The 21,385-nt window shown below is 42.1% G+C and overlaps 1 protein-coding gene and 1 long non-coding RNA gene across 3 annotated transcripts in view; both read right to left on the bottom strand.

The window, feature by feature from the left end:
- The window catches only part of FGF13 (fibroblast growth factor 13), a 211,141-nt gene that overhangs the window by 144,078 nt on the left and 45,678 nt on the right, over nt 1-21,385 (bottom strand). Inside the window, exon 1 of one of the 2 annotated variants that reach the window (XM_090150322.1) lies at nt 21,219-21,287. The exons of the other annotated variant lie outside the window; for it this stretch is intronic. The gene's annotated coding sequence lies outside the window, so the exon portion shown is untranslated. Of the gene's footprint in view, nt 1-21,218; nt 21,288-21,385 lie in introns of those variants that run through there. 2 annotated transcript variants of the gene reach the window in all.
- On the bottom strand, nt 1,761-21,304 carry LOC149916035 (uncharacterized). Its single transcript, XR_016471128.1, has 3 exons — nt 21,253-21,304; nt 3,277-3,369; nt 1,761-1,886 (listed from the first exon to the last, which is right to left on the bottom strand). It is a non-coding gene; the product is annotated as an uncharacterized LOC149916035 (long non-coding RNA).

Genomic DNA, 21,385 nt, shown 5'->3' with positions numbered 1-21,385 from the left:
CCTATGCACACACACTCTTCAGAACTCTCTTTTCCTCATTCTCTCCTCTGAAGCCCACTGATTCACATAAGCAGACTCCCACCCTCCCATTGCTTGTTAAATTAAAAATTTACAAAGTTAAGTCACACACAGAGGCTCCTCAATGTACTGTTGCAATCCAAACCATGATTAAAATGCAAGAGATGCACCAACTTCTCTGTGTAACTACGTTATCTCACCAACTCTGTTTTGTTCCCCCCTCTTCCTGTATTCCCTCTTCTTTTGTCCATCAAAATCCCTCTAGGCTTTTCACCCTGTTAGCAAGGATGGTTACCAGCTGCACCCCTGTATAATATAACCCATTCTGTCTGGGCACTCTCATCAGCCCAGGAGTTGGACTCGATCTCTAACAGTCTCTTCCAATCCGTACAAGTCTGTCATGCTTTGTCAAAGCAAATTCCTTTCTTCGCCTTGATAAATTAAGAAAAAAACCACAAAATACAGTCATGAATAATGGAGTTAGAACAGCTAAGTTGCTATGCCGCAGCTCATCTGAATGAGTTTATCTTTAATCCTATGGACAGCTCCACCCAACTGAACAAAATTTCAGAAGATCAATATATATTCGTTATCTGAAAAGATCAGAAGCATAGATATGACTGAAATTGTTAGGACAAATCCCTCCATAAAGGCTTCTGTGGAACTTCACCATGGATGTAAGCTTTCCAGCCTCACATGCAGACAGGCTTTGCAAAGCTCTCACGGATTCAGCACAAGCATCAAACACAGAGGCAACCCCAGAGACTAAGCATCAGTTCTTGCCATCAGTGGGCAAGGGTTCAATCACCAAGCATCAGCAGAATAGCAGCAACTGTGCAGAAGCTCAGCTCCTGGTACCATGCCTTCTTGTAGCACAGGACTAAAGAAGGCATAAGCTGAATCACATTAACTGGTATTTGCTCTGGGCTAAGAGTTCATATTATTGACAGCCAATGTGAATCAGTTGATATAAGATAACCCAAAAGCACGTCCAAGTCTATTCTCAAGATAAAATATGTGCAGCACTGACATGGTGAGTTAGCTCTGGGTGTTATCAGCATCGCTTGCTTGAAATATATTAACAGCTCTTTTCTTTTCTCCTTTATATATTATGAAGGCTTCAATCCATATTATGAATTATGAGCCTGATTTTGTTCCCAGCAATGTTAATGGCAGACAAATGTGTCTCTGCATTTAATATATTCTTTTCAATGTCATTAGCTTATTAGCGAATATTAAGTCCTGCTGTCACTGGGAAACATTTCACATTACTCTACAAAATGATCTAGTACCTCAGACAGGAGGGCAATGTGTGCTAAGAACAGTCACACCTCCCTTCTCACAAACCAAAGGTGGAACATCACTCTGATGTTACTCCTTCCACCATTCAAATTTGCATCCCTGTTTTGCTCCAGTTCAGGCCCAAGTAACAGAAGTAGACAGGGAACACCTCAGGGGCAAACTTGCATTTTGCAAAATCAACTTGAAAAAGTAACACACTATTGTTGTTTCTCATGTGTAAATGCTAAGAAACAGAGCTCCAGTTCTGGTGCAATAATTGGCGGTGGCAGGTAACAGAAAGCTGCAGCTTCAGAGGTCCCTAAATATCTTCCAGTGATTACAAACTTCATTTTCAAAGCACTCAGTGTTAGTCCTGAGCACAAACACAGTTTAAGGCAAAAAAACCACACAAAAAAAAAACAGATAACTCAGTATACAGATCAAGGAGAGTAATCATGTCACAGTAAGAAAAGCCACAAAGCACTCAGGGATTTGATGAGCACGAGGAATCAATTGCGCATCAAGTCAATTGCTGTGGTTTATCTTAAGTCCTTCTCTTTTGATTTATCGCCATCATTGCCACCAATCTGCATAGATAATAGAACAAGACACCCTCTTAGAGTCTTAATCAGGAATTAAAAAGTAATATACTCTTACATCTCTTTCTGCTCATTGGAAAAGCAAAGACATTAATGTTTAATGTCAGTTTTATTGTAAGGATGGTACCAGCTTGGAAAGAAGCACTTTAAGCAGCTCTGTGACATCACCACCAATTTGTAATAGCTGCAAACCAAAGCAAAAACAACAACAAAAAGCAGTCAGCAAATCCTTCAAGCTATAACAGGTTGTAAACACGACTGTTACAAGAGCAAGGGTGAGCTGTGCTTCTGAGCAGCACATTTTTCTTTTTAGTACAGCGAGTACTGATAGAACCGCAATATTCTTTCAACGCATTTCCAAACTTTGCCAATTTTTTGTTCGTTGTTGTTGGAAGCGAGATGATTATTCATACTTTCAGTGTACTGAAGATGAGTGGGCAGTTTGCTGCTCAGTGAAGCGATTTCTTTGACAGGTACTTACATCATTTGCAAAACCACCGTAAATACGCACAACTGTTTAAAAACAGTAAAGAAACAATGAAAGCCTTGCTGCAAAGAGCCAGAGAAAAATATGTTCCAGGAGCAATAGTTCAGACTCAAAACATATGTGGAAGAGGTGAGACGGAGAGGGAGGCTCTAAGCAACCAGTGCTGAACCTCCACCTCCAAACAGTGGGATCTGCACCACAACGTGAGCAGCTTGGAAGAGAAATCTCTAACAAAGCAGCTCAGACTGCAGACTGACTTCAGCAAGTGTGTTGGGAACACATGCTCAACAAGAGCCTGGGAAAGTGAAGCAGGATAAAAGAGAGTCTGTTTTTCATGAGATGGGAACAAAAATGGGCAAAGTAAGACAACAGGACTGGCTGCATGTCAACAGGACGCTGTGCTGGGTAAGGCTCTGGGTTAAGCTTATATGGTTCTGTGAAATCCAGCACCATATAGCTTAAAAACAGAGGTTTACCTTGAGGATAAGACCCTATCTAACCAATGCACTGTGTATGAGATATTCCGACCACAAACTCAGTTTACAGAGGGCTAGAGAAAAAACTTAAGTGCCTTTACATTCCTCTTTCTAGATGAGCTGCCTTTTTTCTACTCCACAACTCTTGCTTATAAGTGCATTTTTGTTCTGCTCTCCTCCTTCTGTTGCTTCTGTAACCCCTTTTCTTGAGACACAGCAGCACCTAGACTCAGCCCTACAGTGAAGTGAGGCGAGGGATAAAACACTGGGTGTATGATGAAACGTAGACCAGAGCTTCCAGGACCAGTGGCTAAAGGCTCCAGAACTGATATTTCTCCAAAATCTCCCATATGTTGTGTTTGGACTGTTCAAGTCAGAAAGACTGGTTATACAGCTAACTGATATCAGTCCTCACCCGTGAGACTGAATCCTTAGCTTGCTAAATAAGGAAGACATCATCTCCTCCTCAAAGCATTAAGGAGCTTTGCAGGTGTTGCTTCCTTAAACTCTGTCAAAATAATGAAGAATTAAAGTTTGCTAAAAAGCTTCCTCCAAAAAGGCCTATAAATAGGTGAAAGATTAGATCTGCTGCATCTCTCCATGTTAAAAATAACTGCAATATTAAAAATTAAAATTCTCTTAAAAAGAACTGACAGTATTAACAGTTCCAATGCCAAGTTAAAAATTAGACCCAATCAGCACAGAACAACATTTGGAAACTCATTTAAAAATGAATGAGACAAAGATTAGCTGCTATAAAATATAGTATCATTTGTATGAAGTGGAAATCAGCTGCCCAGAAAAAACAAATCACTTGTCATTACTGACATATAGCTAACGCAGTAGAGACAGAACAAGAGTATGGCATGGATTTTTAAAATCAAATCAGCCTTAAGTCAATTCCCAAGACAAATCTTTTTACTATAGTAATTGAGGATACAGCTTTGGTTTGGTTTTGTTATTGATGGGGGTTGTTAAAATATAACCCTCAAAACAGACTTAGGAGTGCTAGACGCTGATTAAAGGAGTGGCTTTCTACAAGAAAAATGCTGATGCTCCTTGCATTTCCTACAAAAGAGTTTCAAAGCCTACTAATCTACAAACTGAGCAGTACTCATCAAGATCATAGTGCTAAAGGAATCAACTCTATTGGCATGAGGATACCCAAAGAGCTCCATAGAACCATCAAATCATTAAGGTTGGAAAAGACCTCTGAGATATTTAGACCAGTTGTCCACCTACCATCAAGACTGCCCACATCTGTCAGTGTCACATCTCCATGTTTCTTGAGCACCTTGAGGAACAGTGACCCCACCACTCCCAGCCTATGCCAGTGCCAGATCACTCTTTCAGAGGTCAGGTTTTTCCTAATATTCAACCTTGTTTTTGCATAACGAACACCCATTCACCTAACGCTGCCCATGCGTAGCAAGGCTCATGCATTTCCCCAAAACCCCTTCTGAAGGTAAAATGCAGGGCAGAGGAGAACATGCATATGTAAAATATATATATAGGAATGAAATACATAATAACCATAGTTTAATGGGTTCTTTATAAGCTTAAATTGATAGCTACACACATGCAAGCAGGTACAATGGCACTGACTGGTTTTCTTTTTCCTTCCCTTCTCTTGACACTGCAGCTCAGTACCAGAGACGAGTGGCATCAGAAAGCAATAGTCATATTCATGCCAGCATGCCTGGTTCTGGCTCCTCACGACACGCTGCTCCTGATGGCTCACTGCAGGGAATCTGCTTTGTAATTTTAATAGAAAATCCCCTCTTGAAACTAATTTGATAGAGTGGGATCTCAATTGCACTCTGCGTCAAATGAAATACCTTCAGAACAACGTACTCTGGGTGCAGAAGAAGAACTAATAAATGAGACTGAAGATAAAAAATTGCACATTATTCAGTGGAGAATGATAGCATTTAGCAAAGATAATTGCACACGTGCACCGTAAAATGAGAACTTTAAGAGAACAGTTTAAGTCACAAAATATTTGGATTTGAAGTATTAGAACTGTGTTGGGACTGAGGGTCTATCAGATGAAAAGAAGTAGAGTTTCCTATTTCCTTCATCGTAAGTTGAGCTATTTAACATGTAGAGCTATGCAGTTCATTTTGTCACCAAAATGACTTTTTCAGGTTGTTTCTGATTTAGCAGCATTCATTTTTTTTGCAGTATCACAGAGCAAACGTCAGACTGAAAATAGAAACCAGTGGTACAAAGATACCCAGGCCTGTAATTAGTGCAAATGACACGAGCGCAGAAAATGAAGGGAAGATAAATAGCTCAACATCATCTACAGATGTAGGCAGTGGGGATAGGGAGGTAAGCAACAAAAATATCACCTTCCCTTCACCCTTTTATCTCAGACTCACCACAATTGCTCCAGAGAATGAATTATGGGCTGCTTACGTGTTATCTTAATAGCTTTGTCACCTCCTCTAGTTCAGAAGCAAAAGGTGGTTGAGCAGGATAGGATTTTGCTTGGTTTGTTTGTTGGGGTCTGGGGTGGGTGGGGTTGGTTTTTTGGTTTTTTTTTTTTTTTTTTTTTTTTTGCATGTTTTCTATGCCCAGGCTTTTATTTGTCAATGAAAAACAACTTAGATTTTGAACTACCTGCTGCACCTCTTCCTTCTTCAGTAAGATGATCTTGAGATGCTTTGGTGTTTATTTTACTGTGCCAGGAATGTCTTAATTCTACCTCTTTAGTGGCACCTTAGATAGAAATTGACCAGTGCGGTTCTCTGTGCCTCTCTACATGGCATTTACACGTTAAGATTTCTTTATCTTTAGGTTGACATATTTGGTAAAAATTATCTGCCCTCTGAGACCATGATATTACTTCACTATTGAATTTGGACTTGCAAGTCAAGGTTACCATGCAGCTTCTCTAACAGCCTAATAAAAAAAATGCAGTAGAGGAAATTATTTCCAAGAGAATAAACAGGTCATATTTAATATAAATTTAAGGATAATATTTATTTCTATTTATATCAATGGCACCAGCTGCAGCATTCACTCTCATTCAATTACACAAGGCAAACTGTACTACACCGTTCTCGGAACAGTCTGAAGGAAGAGCACATTTCCAAGAACCCTCTGAGTTGTACCTTCCTCCTACTCCTGGCATCAACACGAAAGCACGATGATTAAGGAGGCCCCAGGCTTATCTTCCTATGGAGCTCACTTTTCCTAACCTGATTTTGAGGGGAAAAAATTGATTTCCACAGAAAACTACATGAAGCACATGCCAACACAAAGAAACACCACAAGTGCCTGTACCCATGACCTGACTCACATCTGCTCAGCTGTGAGGCTTTGAGAGATGCATCGCCAGAGGAGGGAAAGCAAAGCTTCCAGACAAAGGTATTTCTCAAGGACTTAATGAATTTTGCAAGTGTAATTATCTTCAATCTGGACACCAAGGCACCTCTCTCAATACCATGAAGTCTTGGTGCTGACATTACAAAAGGAACACGCAAGCCCTCAACTCTCATTACAGCATCATGAAATAATTGACAAATAACCTCATATTGAATCTACTTAAATGAGCAAAAAGGCTGCTAAGGAACAGGGTAACTTTGGCCTGTGACAATAAGCAGAGGCTGCAGCTGATACAGCTGCACTTCACTTGAGGCACCTGCAGGACTGGAGAAGCCCAAGCTCCACTAGCAGCAGCCTGGCCATCCCATGGATGTATTCACCATGCCCAAGTCTCTGCACTGGCCAAGTACTGGAGGCCCTCCATCGGACAATCCGACCCACACCCACGAGCCATCACTGCTGTCTTTGGGCAACATTTGGAAAGGAAAGATGGGTAAGCTGGAACCGCTCTTAAATACTCTCAGTTCAGGAGCTTCTTCAGCATCAAATCCCTGCCCAGAAGCAGCAAATGCTGCTGTGGGCAGACACCAGCACGGAGTGAAGATTACAGTCTTGGGCACCACAAAAAGCCTGCAAAAATCCAGCCCAGACAACAGAATTCTAAACAATCCCTCAGTTCTGGCAAAAATAAAAATAGAACAAGTGAAACGGAAACAGAAAAGCACACTTACAGCTTGAGCAACGCAGCCTGCCCTTGCTCTGCAGTGAGGCAGCTCTGCCTGCCAGGTTAGGGGATGGATTAGCAGAAGCTTTAAGCTCTTGGTTTTTGGGTGCCCCACGCAGCTCAGCTGGCTTTAGGAGGCTGGAGAGCACCTGCTCTGCTCACAGCTCTCCAGTCCTGCAGCTCGTGGATCCCAGCAAGGAGCTGCTGCCCTTCAGCACACACGGCCCCGGCTCCTGGGCTCAGTCGGCACTGCTCCAGAAGAGCCCGCATGCAGACAGACACTCCACGGCTGGCTAGGATCTGCTATAGGGTATTGCAGTCTGGCCAGAAGCATTTATTAAGGAAAACTGCTGTAACAGCACATACACATGTATTTAGATTCTGTTCCAATTTTCCCTTCTTGTTTGCCGGGCACATCGGCATGTAAATGCTGTTCTACCCACAGGGAGATATCCAGCAACTCAGAAGCACAACTACAAGGAATATTCCATTCCAGGTTAGAGATTTCCAAGAAGTTCAAAAATTTCCTATTGATTTTCCTGCTGAAAAACTCGGAGGTCACAGACAAAAGGCAATTTAACGAACAGCTACACCGGCTAACTGAAAAACCCCCTGCCTCACAGTTCAGCCTCTGGATGTGGCCAAGAGTGGGTACTCAAGGAATGACCTGAGGACAAAGCAAGTGTGCCCCAACACTTCCGAGCTGCCCTCCCAGCACCCAAGCAATCCAAGCCTCATCCCTTCTTCAGAACATTTCCAAAGAATCATAGAAGCACTGAGGTTGGAAAAGAGCCCAGCCATTGTCCCACCACCACCGTACCACTAACCATGTCACGCAATGTGACATCTCCCTTTTTGGAACACCTGACAAGGGCTGCCATTCAGGCAGAGCAGCTAGAATGTCTTCAAAGAGCTATTGAGATGCATAGAGGAATTAATTTGTGCAATTTGCAAGAAGCAGCCATGGACAAATAGCAGCAATTTTCAAATCCACTGGCAGCAGATGCCATGTTTATAAAATTTCCCACACAAATGAGCACTGCTAATACAAAAAGGAAAAACAACAGAAAGGCTTCTGATGGAAGAAACTCTTGAAATACATTCTCATGATCCAAAGTTTCTGTGATCACATCTTGGACTAAAGGTTAGCCTTCAATCTAGGCATCCGGGGCCAGATTTATCCCATTGGTAGATAAAATGGAAACAAATGTTCCCCATCCCAAAATCATTAGCAGAACAGCTTTTTCCTTTGTTTTACATAACAATACTCTGGAAATGAGCTTAAAGCGATATTATCATTCAAGCTTTTGTTGGAGAAGAGTGCTAATGATTTCCAGCCACATCCCAATCACTCACTGCTTCTTAACTTCATTAGCAACTCAAGACTCAGCACAGACACAGAAGCCCTACAGATTGAAAAGACAGGCAGCAGAAATAAATACATCAAACCCATTAGAAAGCATCTTCTCACTGCCAAAGGAAAGCTGCCTAGAGAGGAGCCATCCCAACACCAGAAGAGGCCGCGTGGCGACAGCACTGGATTGTGACTCATAACCCTATACTCGATTCCAAGTGCTGACAAGACTCCTTGGGGTGACCTTAGGCAAGTCATCCTATCCAGCTCTTGCAGCAGCACGAAAAGGGAAGGATAACAACATGCCCGAAGCCTCCCTGAGACAGCAAAAGCGTTAGCTGGTTTTTAGGAAACAATGAAAGAGACCACAAAGTACCCAAGTAGACATCTCTATGTGGTGAGAAGGGGGAAGCTACATCATAAGCCTCTAAGTAGCAAGTCTAACAGGGTTAAGACTGATTTGCCCTGCTTGATTTGAAGCCCTTGAGTACAGTTTCCCCATTCAGAGTTCAGGCTAAGCTGGCACTGTCCCATCACTTACAGCAATCCCACTGTTCCACGTGGATGATTTCAGGTATCTCATCTTTACACAGCTGAGCCAGTCTATTTTTAAACCTTGCTATCTGCAGACAGAGGATTGGTGTAAAACTGATTAGACAATGTCATGAACACAAAGACAAAGGATTCCTGGTGATGAAACAGATCAGTACAATGAAAATACACGAGCAACAGCAGAATGGAGATCACAGAGCCATGTCCTCTTTAAGGGATACCATTTTTTTTTAATCACATTTTAAATCTGACCTTTCCAACGTGCAACAAAAGCAGTGTACAAACGCAAGACAGTTTTATAGAAAGAATATTTAACCATCAAGTTCAACTGATTTTCCATAAACAATACAGAAGCAAAGCACTAATTGGCCTACAGCAGAAAAACGTTGCGTTTCACAATTCACTGCTCTTCCTGTATATTATCTAGGGGCTTATCCTGACTAATCCAAGAATGCAGAAACCTATCCAAGAAGCCTGCACAAGGCTCCCACAAAAAGCACCAGCTTTCTTGTTAAACCTGGTCTCCTGAGAAAGAGAGATTAGGCACTTTCACTCACCAGCTATTCCTCCCTCTGTTACTCCACCACTCCTTATGAAGGTTTCTGCAAATTTTAAGAGATGGCTGAAGAGGAGATCTTGCAATAAAAATATTGTTTTTTAAAGTTCACTACAAACCAAAGACCAGGCACAGATAAGAGATCCAACACAGTGCCCCAATGATGGAAAGGCAGTTACAACCCACTCCCTATCCACTTCAAGAGGAGACACACAGTCACCATGAGCACTGCCTTGCTGACATTCACACAGGATCCCCTGAGCTCTTTCTCCCAGACAGATAAAGGAGAGATGCGTAGGTGAAGGACAGCACACAAGTGAGATTAAGAACAGAGACTCCAATCTGTGAGAGCTCCTCTTTGCCGTTTCTGTTCCTTACAGAACTGCCACTTGGAGCACAGAGAAATTACTACCAAAACTTCAGGTTCTGACCATATTTTCCCTTACTTTCTGGTTGCTTATTTATTTTTTTTCCTGTAAATGGAAAACATGCTTGAAATTATCTCGCTCTTCCGATGCCACTTTCTGCAATTATAATTCTCAAAGGCTGGAGAGAATCATTCATGCCATCAGAAGAGGGTCCTACCCACCCAGGTAAGAGACCTAGGGAAATTTTCAGAGCCCAGACACAAATCACATGCATCAATAAGCTACAACCTGCCACCTGAAGCACGACCTGCCTCGGCACACACCAGGCACTCACGAAGCAAACACACTGGCTGCAAGAGGCACGCTGATACGCTTGGTTAAACCTCCAAAAATGTTTCTGAGAGGGCACTTAACCTTGTGTGCACTGCAGGCTGAGAACATGCATCCAGGTCCTGTGACTCAGAGGACACACAGCAGCATCACTACCTGAGGTCAAAATGAGCAAAACAAGGCACACGGCTTGCTCATCTTTGTTCTTTACGTAAGGAACCTACCAACATTTGCTGAGCACAGTAAGCAGAAAACGTCCAAAACTCCCTGAAATTTATACCCAAACTGTTATCCTGTTTGTTTCCATCACTCAGACAGAAGTTTCTTCTTTAGGGGTTGACCATCAGCGTAGCAATTGCTCGCACATTAAAATCCATGCACTTTATGGAATGCGGTACCCTATGCAGGAGGCTCCTCTCCTTTACACCTGCCTGGGTGGCACACATGGAAGAGGATGGGCAGCACAGATGGGCTGCACTGAACCGCCTGCCGTGAGATCCACTGGTCTAACTATAGCAGCTGACTCCTTGGCTAGTTCCACTGATAATAGCTGAGATGACAGTTCTGAAGTCGCCTCTGGGTCTATCACATGGTTATCCAGCTGATGAGCTATCCAGGCTGTCCTAACCTCTGAGATATAACTTTTATTCAATTTGCCTGTTTTCCAGGGGAAATGATGCATTCTCCTTCACTTACCACACAACTTATTGCACAAGTCCTTCAATAAAAATCTCCCAATGGATCCTTTATGGATAGGTAAAATAAAACATTTCAGCTTGCTCGGTCTGCTTTGTTCTTGGTTTTCACTTGATATTTTTAGGCAATATTTTTGGGAGAAGTTCTGGCTGGCTGGCCCAATAATATCTTCTACATATCAAGACAAATATCTTTAAAGGAACAAAAGGTAAACATCAAATCAGTAAGAAATTCACCAAAATCTGTATTACAAGTCTTTAAAACAGCTGGCATTTATGAGAGATCACCATAAAGACTTCATGAGACTGAATGAAGTTATTTCGTGAATTTCTTTTAGCTGTTTGAGCAGAATGGTTTCCAACCCTCACATGAGAAGAATTCACATCAAAGCTGTGCTCCCTTTTAAGTCTGCTCTCCGCAGGGAGGAAGAATCACACTGAAAAGTCCTGGAGGGAGTCCAGGGTAAAGTTTATGTTTATAAACACAACCCCATCTCAAGGTTTTGTTAAGAGTCCCTAAAAGGTGTGAGATTCAGACTATCTTAAACCTTCATACCTTCACAATGCTGAAAAGCAGATCCAAACATTCCAGTAATTTAAACTGTCATTGGTTGGTTTGTTGTTTTTTTTTTTTTTTTGCCTAAAAAATAAACTAATAATTCTCATCAAGTTTTTGGGATTTTTTTTTTTTTTGTGGATCAGATGGGGAAGAGAGCATGTGCTCTTCTCCTGAGTATGTCCCTGACAACCTGGTTTGTGCTTTGTGAGCCACACTCAGCTCAGGAGCCTGGGACTGACCACCCTTCCCAATGCTCCAATGAGGAGGATTGCTCAAAGCTTTTATCTTCTATAGGATCAAGTTTAGAATGAAACGTCCCATCTCAAGAAGTAGCTCATGAAAAATCCACTGTCATTTCTAACCAAGGTCTTCCAAAACCTGTAATGATATTCATCTTATTTCTTGTATGTATTACTCTAGATGCCATGCTGAGTTTCACCATGTTCCAACTCTGTTCATAAATGCTCTTTTTATCTCCTGGAATACTGAGAATTCAGTTGTTTTTCTATAACTTCTCTAGAGTAGGAGAAGCAATGATTTGCAGGCTGTCCTCCCTTGCCCTCAATTCAAGAACATGGATGGGGCATCTGTAACATACATATGGACCAACCTCTGCATCTGACATTGTGACTTCTGACTCAGCAGACAAGAATATCTCCGAATAGACAGATGGCATCTAATATAGTACATTATTAACAGGGATTTAATGACCAGAATAAGTAATTATACGCCAGAAGCTTGTTTCCATCAGGCTAAATAGTGGCAAACCAGGCAAAGCATTCTGCTGTTAATGTAAAGAGGCAACACTACTTACAATGCTTTGTTAAGTCTTTACCCTAGGCAAGGAGCAATCAACTTCAGAAAATAAACAGGGGACAGCACTATGGATGGAGGGAAGCAGAAAGCAAATGGAAAAGAGACCACACGTCCTTCAAGAAGGACAGTACATGCTGGGAAAGTTCAGTCACATGTCAAAACTGGCTGAAGTCTTCGAAACATACATCCAACACTCTGGATCTTCAGAGCTTCATTTCAGAGGTAGTTACTTCTCTGAACTGCCAGATAAAGCCACATCTTGATGTATATGTTCTATGTATGGCATTTTACATCTTTGAAGTACAATTAATGAATTAATTCCAATTATAGCCAATAATCTACAAAAAATGCAATTACCCCCAAATAAAAAATGTAGAATTACTATAAGGAATGGTTAGTATCTTTGCTGGGGCATAAGGAATGGTTAGTATCTTTGCTGGGGCATAACACCAAGCCAAGCCTACCACTGGAAGGTCGCTGTGGATCTGGATTTAATGTTTAGTTTGGTGGACCATCAATTTCCATCAGCATTATTTCCTTTCCTAAAAGTAACTTAAAACACCTTATCTATTCTTTATAATACAAGTAATAAGAATGACAGAAAAGCAGGATCTCCATCCCCCAAAATACAGTAATTTATGGCTCCTAAAGGCACGCCTGCACTCAATTTGAAAGCCACTAAACCAAACCAACAACCCCGTGATTACCTCTGCTCAGCCTCTCCAGAAAAATAAGCAACAATGAAGGTATGCTGTTCTTAACAAGGAATGCTATGGATCCAACATTTCAAAGAGATGATGCTTCCTCTTGCACAGTGCTTTTCCTCCTTGTAGCTGCAGTATTTAGCCTATCAGATGATCATCTCTACGAACACTACCATACTGTCTGCTCCATGGGTACTGCCCAGATGGGCACACACTGCACTCTCCTAACCACCAGTAACTTCAGTACCTTTCTAACACAACTGAACACAGGGGAGATGACAAAGAAACAAAAGTAAAAACGTGTATCATTTGTTGTCAAGAAAAGATATTGTTTTCACTCCTGCACTTCTATTTTTTGCATTGCTGAAGCACGAAATGCTCTCTGAAAGGTTACTTACAAAGTATTCTAAGACTCTGTGTCACATCAGATGGCTCAAGCTGTTGGATGACTTACTGTGATTGTGCTAATTATCTCTAACTAATTATCACAATCTCACGTTCAAAGTCTGTAGCAATAGGCAGAATCTGTGTTCACCTCCCCCCCCCCCAAAAAAAACCAACAGTGAAACAAACAAAAAACTAGGAGAGCCACAAACAATAAAAAGAGTCAAATTTACCCCTGTCCATCCTTGATGTGATTTTGCAGAACAGCCTGGGGGAATAAGAACTTCTCCTCTGCCCATTTAAGGCCGGTACATCAGTACTTCAAGGAGAAGGAAATGACCTGGAGAACGCACCACCTATCAGCTTCATCAGCTTAGAAGTAAGGAGCACTCTGGAAGATCACCAGTGGATCAAGGATGACTGTAGGCTCCACAGGTGGACAGAGCAGTGGCAGAACACAGAGATCAGTTCCCTGCAACACCACTGGGCACAGATCAGCAGCCTGAAATGAGGCTGGGGAGATGAGGATGGTATGCGAGACACACATCCTTTTCAATTAAGTCTATGATGCATGGGGAGGAAAGGCTGCGCTCCCTCTTCAGGCAGCATCTTTCAGAAGTCAGTTCAGCAACAGCTCTGCAGTGCTGCAAACTTCCTGGTGGATAGAGAGTTCTCGGGACATTTTTCTTGCCCAGAATTATGGAGGGAGGCTGTGCATTCATGTGAGGGCACATCATGAATGCAAAGCTGCCATGTTCTCCCCTTTCAAAAAAATCAGATGATCAGCTGTGGCTTTAATCCTGCCAAACTTAACCAAATATAGCACAAAATTACACAGAGCCATAGTAACTGCACTCCCACCATTGTTCTGATTTAAAAGAGGAGTTTGATTACATTAGGTAAATATTTGTCCTTATGTAATAGCTCCCTCCAACCTTCTAAAAATTTGCAGTCTCCTAGAATTTAACTGAAGAGGGTGCTTTTGTGTGTCAGGGCTCTGCACCAAAATCAAGTACTCTATTATACTGTATTAAACTGTGAGTAATGTTATTACGAGCAATAATGGTTATCTAGACAATTATGTAGTTGCAGATGCAGTTTTCCTATTAAATCCAGAAGCTTTAAGCAAGTTCTGAGGCAATAAGAATTGCAACATCACCTCTGATGAGCTAAATAGCAGTTATTTATTCACAGATTGTTAAATTCTTATGGCCTGGAGACTTCAAGGAAGAAAGCAACAGAGAATTGACTCCGCATCTAAATACTGGCTCATTCTTCGTGTTGATATAATTATGAAGTTTCAGTCATTGCAAAGCTGTTCACACTGCTTTCTCAACCACATGCATTGCAAAATGTATGCTAACTGCAGTTTTTCCATTACAAAACTAGCTGGTGAAGTCACTGTTCTATTTCCAGCTCAGCGCTGGCACTGTGCAGATGCTCACTGCTTAGTAAATAGAGATCTTTATATATACATATATATACAAACACTTTTTTTTTCAAAACCTGCTGAATATAAAGCTTGAGGTTTTTGATATCTTCTCTTCCAAGTCACTTTAAATAAAGTGATGAAATAAATGAATAATGAAGAGCAAATGGAGTTGTGTGATGACTCAACACACCAGAAAAACACCGAATTCTCGACTACACGTTCCATTGTAATACACAGGAACATCCACACAGAAAAGCTTTCACCTTTTAAAACAGGTGTTATTACCAGCTTAGGCAGCATTAATCAACACCCCTATCACTTACAGTAATTACATTCTTCCCAGCATTTATACTTAAAGGGAAGGCATTCAAGATCTTAACTTCAGGCTTGGAAACAAAAGAAGCAAGCAAACTCATCTGCCCTGTGTCTTCTCTTGACAAGGAGAGCTAGAGTCTTAACTTCTGCAATCAGCCTCTGTGATGGAGAAAGTTACAGCCCCATGCAAACTCAACAGCACATCCTCCTATGAGTACCTGTTCAAATCAATCATTTAATTTGCCCTGGCTGCATTCATGCTTTCTGTGAATCTTTGGCATAAAGTGACCAGCACAAATGGTAGTTCAACAAACCTTGTTGACAGAGCTTTGTAAAATGCAAGAATACAGCCCTCGTATGATGTTTGCACCTTACCTAGCCCTACAGCAGAACTAGCTTCACTGGTGCTTTGGTCAGTGACTCCACCTCCCTAACGTTGTTCTAGCAAAAAGCCCACTGCCCTCTGTCAGAATTGGGACCAAGGATGAAAATACTTGAATTCACATGGGAGGTGCACAAACAGACTTCATGGACGTGCTGTAAGAAAAACGATATGAGGAGATACATCTGGAAGGGAAGAATAGATTACTGCAGTGCCAAAAATACTTGGAAAATAGAGCACGCTTGTTCTATCCCTTTTTGCTGCCAAGAGGAATTGGAGGCAGAGGACCGGAGGCAGCAGGGACAGGTGTTTCCTCCAAAAGTAGAATGCATTCTTTTGGCCACCTATACAACATGGTTGGCCAACGTATCTAAATCCAAGTGCAGGATCCTTCCAACAGCCACATTCAGTCACTGGCAAACTTGACTGAGAGCTGTGCAGATGCTTTCAGAATGATCAGATGAAAAGCTGCTGCCTGAGCTGCTGCTTGCAGTTCCTTTTTCTTCCTAAAACGTGTATTATTTAAAATTACCTGGAAGAGTTACGAGTGATTCTAACCAACTCTTTCAGCACAGAATAACACATGACTGTAAGGAGATGATAAATATATTTTCTTACAGCTGAGTACTTCGAGTCCAACATTTCAGTGTTGGTATAAAAATATGTGAAACCAAATTGTATGACAGAGCTTGCTTTGTCAAAACACAAATGTCTCATAAAATATGCTGTCTAGCATCACAAGTAGTAGGTGATATTTCTCAGGCAAACTTTTCCCATGACAATTATCTATTAAAATTCACAAAAAAAATATTCAAGATTTAGTTATGAGATCTACACTAACTGCAGCTTTTGGTTCTCTTGTAAACCCTCCCGGTAAGATTACAAGACAAATCTCTATAGGAACCCTTCCTTACTTCACTGCAATACTTAGTGTTCTACCAAGCCTGCAGTTTTCACAAGACATAACCCTGCCCTGTCAGAAGGCTTCTAGCCAGCTTATACCCTTAACACTCTGCCTCTGGGGAAGCAAACAAGATGAATGTTTCTCCTTAGAATCGTGCTATCATTAAAGTTAGAAAAGACCATTAAATCATATAGTCCAACTGTCTACCTACCACCAATGCTGCTCACTAACCATAAGCCTCAGTGCCACATCTCCACATTCCTTGAACACTTCCAGGGATGGTGATCCTCTGGGCAGCTAAGCCAGTGCATCACCACTCTTTTGGAGACATTTTTCCTAATACCCAACCTAAAGCTCCCCTGGCAGCTCAGTGCATGCGTAGCTTCTCTCTACTGGCTATTCAGAACTGCCCTTCACTCATCTGAATTGCCTACTGAAGAACTACAGCAGCAGGTTGTACTCTAGCCACGAGTTCTGACGTTCAAATTCAGTTAAAATGAATTATTAATCTGCTGAAATAAAATTGAATAAAAGTTATACAGCAGTATTTGTCACTGGTCCTACGGGCTGCACTGTCTTACATTATAAAAATACATAAAATATTTAAAGTGACCATGTCTAGACAATTACACATAATTCAGTTGAGAGAAATATACTACTAAGTGAAATGAATCATGTCGGCTCTCATGCCTATGCAAGACTAATATCAAATATAATTAAAATACTTCATTCTTTTCCTAGGAGACATTACTAGGCTGAACGCATTTAAACAACGCCAGTTACTCAACACAATTGTTTCGTTGCAACTCTATGCAGACTGCAAACCATAAGGTAGGATGATCTGAGGCAAGTATTTGGACATCTAAAAGTATATGCTGCACGATATTCAAAATGCCCAATCTGTGCTGTAGCCCTGAGGTGGGTGATGCAAGTATGTTGGCATGCACCTTCAAACCAAAGCAGTTTGAATGCTCTGCACTGAAGTCCTCGGAGGAGTTCAATTCAGACAATGTATTCAGAGACATGGAGAGCTTTGATTTCACTGTAAATCACATCAAACCACCTTACTGACGTGAATACACCGGACAAAAAGAGCAACATTTCAAAGATTTGGTTTTTGTATAACAGCAAAGAGCAATAGATTGGGTTTCCCTTCCAAGACTTACGCCACTTCCTGGGACAATGTGTCCTTCATCAAATTAAAGATGAGATCAAAGTGAGGCCATTATGAACATGGCCTACCTTAACATTCAGTACTTTATAAGAGCAGGACATGCAGTCAGTTACCTTGGATCAACTGATGTACAGAAATGTTGTTAATGTCAATTCTTTCCAATCTTAGTCTTACACTCAAGACCCTGATCTCTGCAAGATCAAGCCTATAGACCATGTTGGTGTACAATCAGTTAAGAAAAACAAGTCAAATCATCTACTATCTGATAAGCAGAGAACTATGAAAATTCAGAAAGCAATATGAGTAATTTCATCTCCCACTAAGAACATGTGAACGTGCACAGGAGACAGTTGTTCCATGAGATCATTTGAGACTCAGATCTGAATCACTGTCTAAGTGCTAGAGTTAAGATTTTTCACATCCTCTTACAATTATTTTCCCAGCTATAATTCTGCAGGTGCATACACAGTGGCAGGATAAAGATTTTATTCCATGAAACTTCCATTATTCTGCATTTAGTAGAAAGGCTTTGATGTCTCAAGAGACATATAAAGTCTACTATATTGAACCAAAACACAAGGTACATTTTCTATTATTGCAGAAATCAAAGCATCATTTTATCAGTTTCTTATACCATACTGTAACATAAATGCTGTACCCCGCAACATCCTGCTCTCCAAACTAAAAAGATATGGATTTGATGAGTGGACTATTCAGTGGATGAAGAACTGGCTGCAGAATCAAGTACAGAGAGCAGTGGTCAATGGCTCAATGTCTGCATGGAGACTGGTGACAAGTGGTGCTCCATGGGGGTCAGTGCTGGGGCCAATACTCTTTAATTCCTTTATCAATGATACAAACAGTGGGGTCGAGTGCACGCCCAGCAAGTCTGATGATGACACCAAGTTGTGAGGTGCAGCGATACACCAGAGGTATGAGATGCCATCCAGAGAGACCTAGACAGGCTTGAGCAGTGGGCTCAGGTGAACCTCATGAGGTTTAACAAATCCAAGATGCAAGATCTTGCATCTGAGTCAAGGTAACCCTACTCAACTACCAATACAAGCTGGGGGATGAAAGGACTGATAGTAGCCCTGCTGAAAAAGACCTGAGTATAACAGTGGATGGGAAGCTGGACATGTGTCAGCAATGTGCCCTCACAGCCCAGAATGCCAACCATATTCTGGGCCGTATCAACAGAAGCATGGCCAGCAGGGCAAGGGAGGTGATCCTGCCTCTCTACTCTGCACTGGTAAGGCCTCACCTGGAGTACTGCATCCAGACATGGAGTCCTCAGTATAGGAGATGCATGGAGCTATTGGAGCATGTCCAAAGCAGGGCCACGATAATGACCCACGGAATGGAACACCTCTCCTATGAGAGCAGACAGAGAGCTGGGGCTATTCAGCCTGGAGAAGGCTCCTAGGTGACCAGATTGCAGCCTTCAGTATCTAGAGGGGAGCTACAGGAAAGTAGGGGACAGATTGTTTAGCAAGATCTGTTGTGACAGAACAAGGGGAAATGGCTTCAAGCTTAAAGAGGGTAAATTCAGGTTGGATAAAAGGAAAGAGTCTTTTACAGTGAGGGCGATGAGGCACTGGAACAGGTATCCCAGTGATGTGGTTGATGCCCCATCCCTGAAGACTTTCAAGGCAAGGCTGGATCAGGCCCTGCAACCTGATCTAGCTGTGCATGTCATGTTCATTGCAGGCAGTTGGACGAGGTGACCTTTAAAGGTCCCTTCCTAGTCTAGGGATTCTATGATTCTCTGAAAATAGCTAAGAAATGAAACCACTCAAAACACCCAGATGCACACACATTAGCACACAGACTCAGCAATCCACTGTCTACTGAAAAAGGCCAAGCATCACTCTTTAATTGCAGCTTGACAGAATAAGGTAGTTTCTTATTTCTTCCTACAGTTTAAAACCTCTGGTCTCCATCGAACCCTGCTCAATTTGAAATTCATTTCTATAGGAAAACATTCAGGAGCTGTTGTTGCCAGGCTCCTCCCAAAGAGTCCAAGGTGCCAAGCCGAGAAGATCTGGAAGTTCGCAAATACTGTTGTATAACCAGGAGAAACAACCTCCTGGGGTAGCAGGATACAAATCGTTTAGCCCATCGTGGGATAACACCAACACTGAGTGCCACCTGCAAAACATTTGCTGGTTTGTACTGAGAACATTTTGCAGGTGTTACCTGCTCTCTGCATGAGACATGGCTTGGCAAGCGAGCCCGTGCGAGCTGACACCTCCAGATGGCTTTGCAGCAGCCAAAAAGGCAGAAGACAAAGCTCCATGCAGGAATAAAAAGGATCCAGACCCTCTGAATGTAGAGAAAGGCAGTCCTAAGGACTTGGAGCTCCTGAAGTCAGGACACTGATGCTGCAACTCAAAAACCAGCACGGCCAAACACAGGAAGAAGTCTTTGTCCTTTCTGTTGTACTCTCGTAACACCTTATTCATCACTCAGTTTATTTTAGTGACCTCTACGCAGCCTAAGCAGGCAGCAGGAGGCTTACCAGGAGCTACTCTAAGACCTAGCAGATTCCAGGCTCTACATAAGCTGATTAACCAAACTTGGTGACACATCCTGACCCGCCATCACGTGTATAGGGAGACCAAAAAGCAGCCAGGAGGTGTCCTTGGCATCTTACTAATTTCTCTCATCATTCTTTACAAAGAGTAAATGAAGGCCAAGACAGTAAAACCCACTGCCCTGCAGTTCAGGGAACTGTTGTGTTCTGCATCTTTGCCTTTTGGCTGCTCAGTTGCTTCTGCCCAGAGAGTTGTGTGGTAGACACTACGTTCTCCTTGCTGACTGATGCAAGCATGTACTGTAATCCTACATGCCACTCTCATCCAACAAGGGGCAGCTGCTGCTCACTGGCTCTGCAAGAAAAACAGGTGGCTGTAATGCTTCAGCACCTATCGTATTAGCAGGCCACAGCAGTATATACAGAAGAAAAAAGTTTGACCAGATAGAGTTTATATATACTATAGCCCACAGCATATTTAGTTTACCATTGTTAACACTGTTCAAGCACAACCCTGTCATGGCCCAAAAAAGTGCTGTTTTAGCAGATGTTGTCCATGAGAGTTAGAGATGTATTCCAAACAAAACTGCAGACACGTACAATATTAAAAATTCTTTCATCAAGAGTGAGAAACAGTCTCAGAAAGAGATGACACGTTACAGACTGTGACTGTAAGAAAGCAGAAATCGTTTCACAGTACAGCATGACTCCAGCTGTTTAGCAAACTGGCAATAAATAACACAAAGTAGCAATAGCTTCACAAAGATAAGGGAGCAGCTGAAGGTAGACATGCTGAAGAACGAGGAAAGTCATGCTTTGGATTCGGGAAGAAAACAAGAATTGAGTTGCAAGCAGAGCAGGGAACATGTAAGGAGACAGTGTGCTATGATAAATAACTGGGATTGACCAGATGGAGAGCATAGCAAGGACTAAACCAAGGACTTGGCCATCAGACGCCCCGCTGCCCTGCCAGCTGTGCATCCCAGAGTGGGCATGGCACATCAGAACACCAACAGCTGCACCCCTGGTGAAGGCCTTAGGGACTGCACACGAATATGGGTGAATGCAAAATGAAGTCTGCTAAGAAAAGATTAAAATAATCCAGCAAATATTTACTCCCGGTAACACGGCAAGTTTTCACAGGCTAAGTACAATCAGACTACGGTTTTTGGGAGATTACTGACAACAGGGCACTTCCCTCCAAGCAACATCTTGCTCTTATGAAGATATATTGCATACCATGAGGATAGGAAATGAAAGGTAAGGACTCAACCTGGCAGCTTCTTCCACATGCGAACGCTTCTCCCTCTCAAGGGAAGCTCCCTCGCTACGGAGGTAACTGCTGATGTAACAACCGATTTGTGGAACTGGGTCAAAATACGTCACCAGGGTGGAAGTTCACACAA

Source organism: Phasianus colchicus, chromosome 14 (assembly GCF_987193195.1).
Source record: "Phasianus colchicus chromosome 14, bPhaCol1.hap1.1, whole genome shotgun sequence".
Taxonomy (NCBI): Eukaryota; Metazoa; Chordata; class Aves; order Galliformes; family Phasianidae; genus Phasianus; species Phasianus colchicus.
The sequence above is the reverse complement of the archived record's forward strand: the minus strand, read 5'-3'. Positions and strand labels throughout refer to the sequence as shown.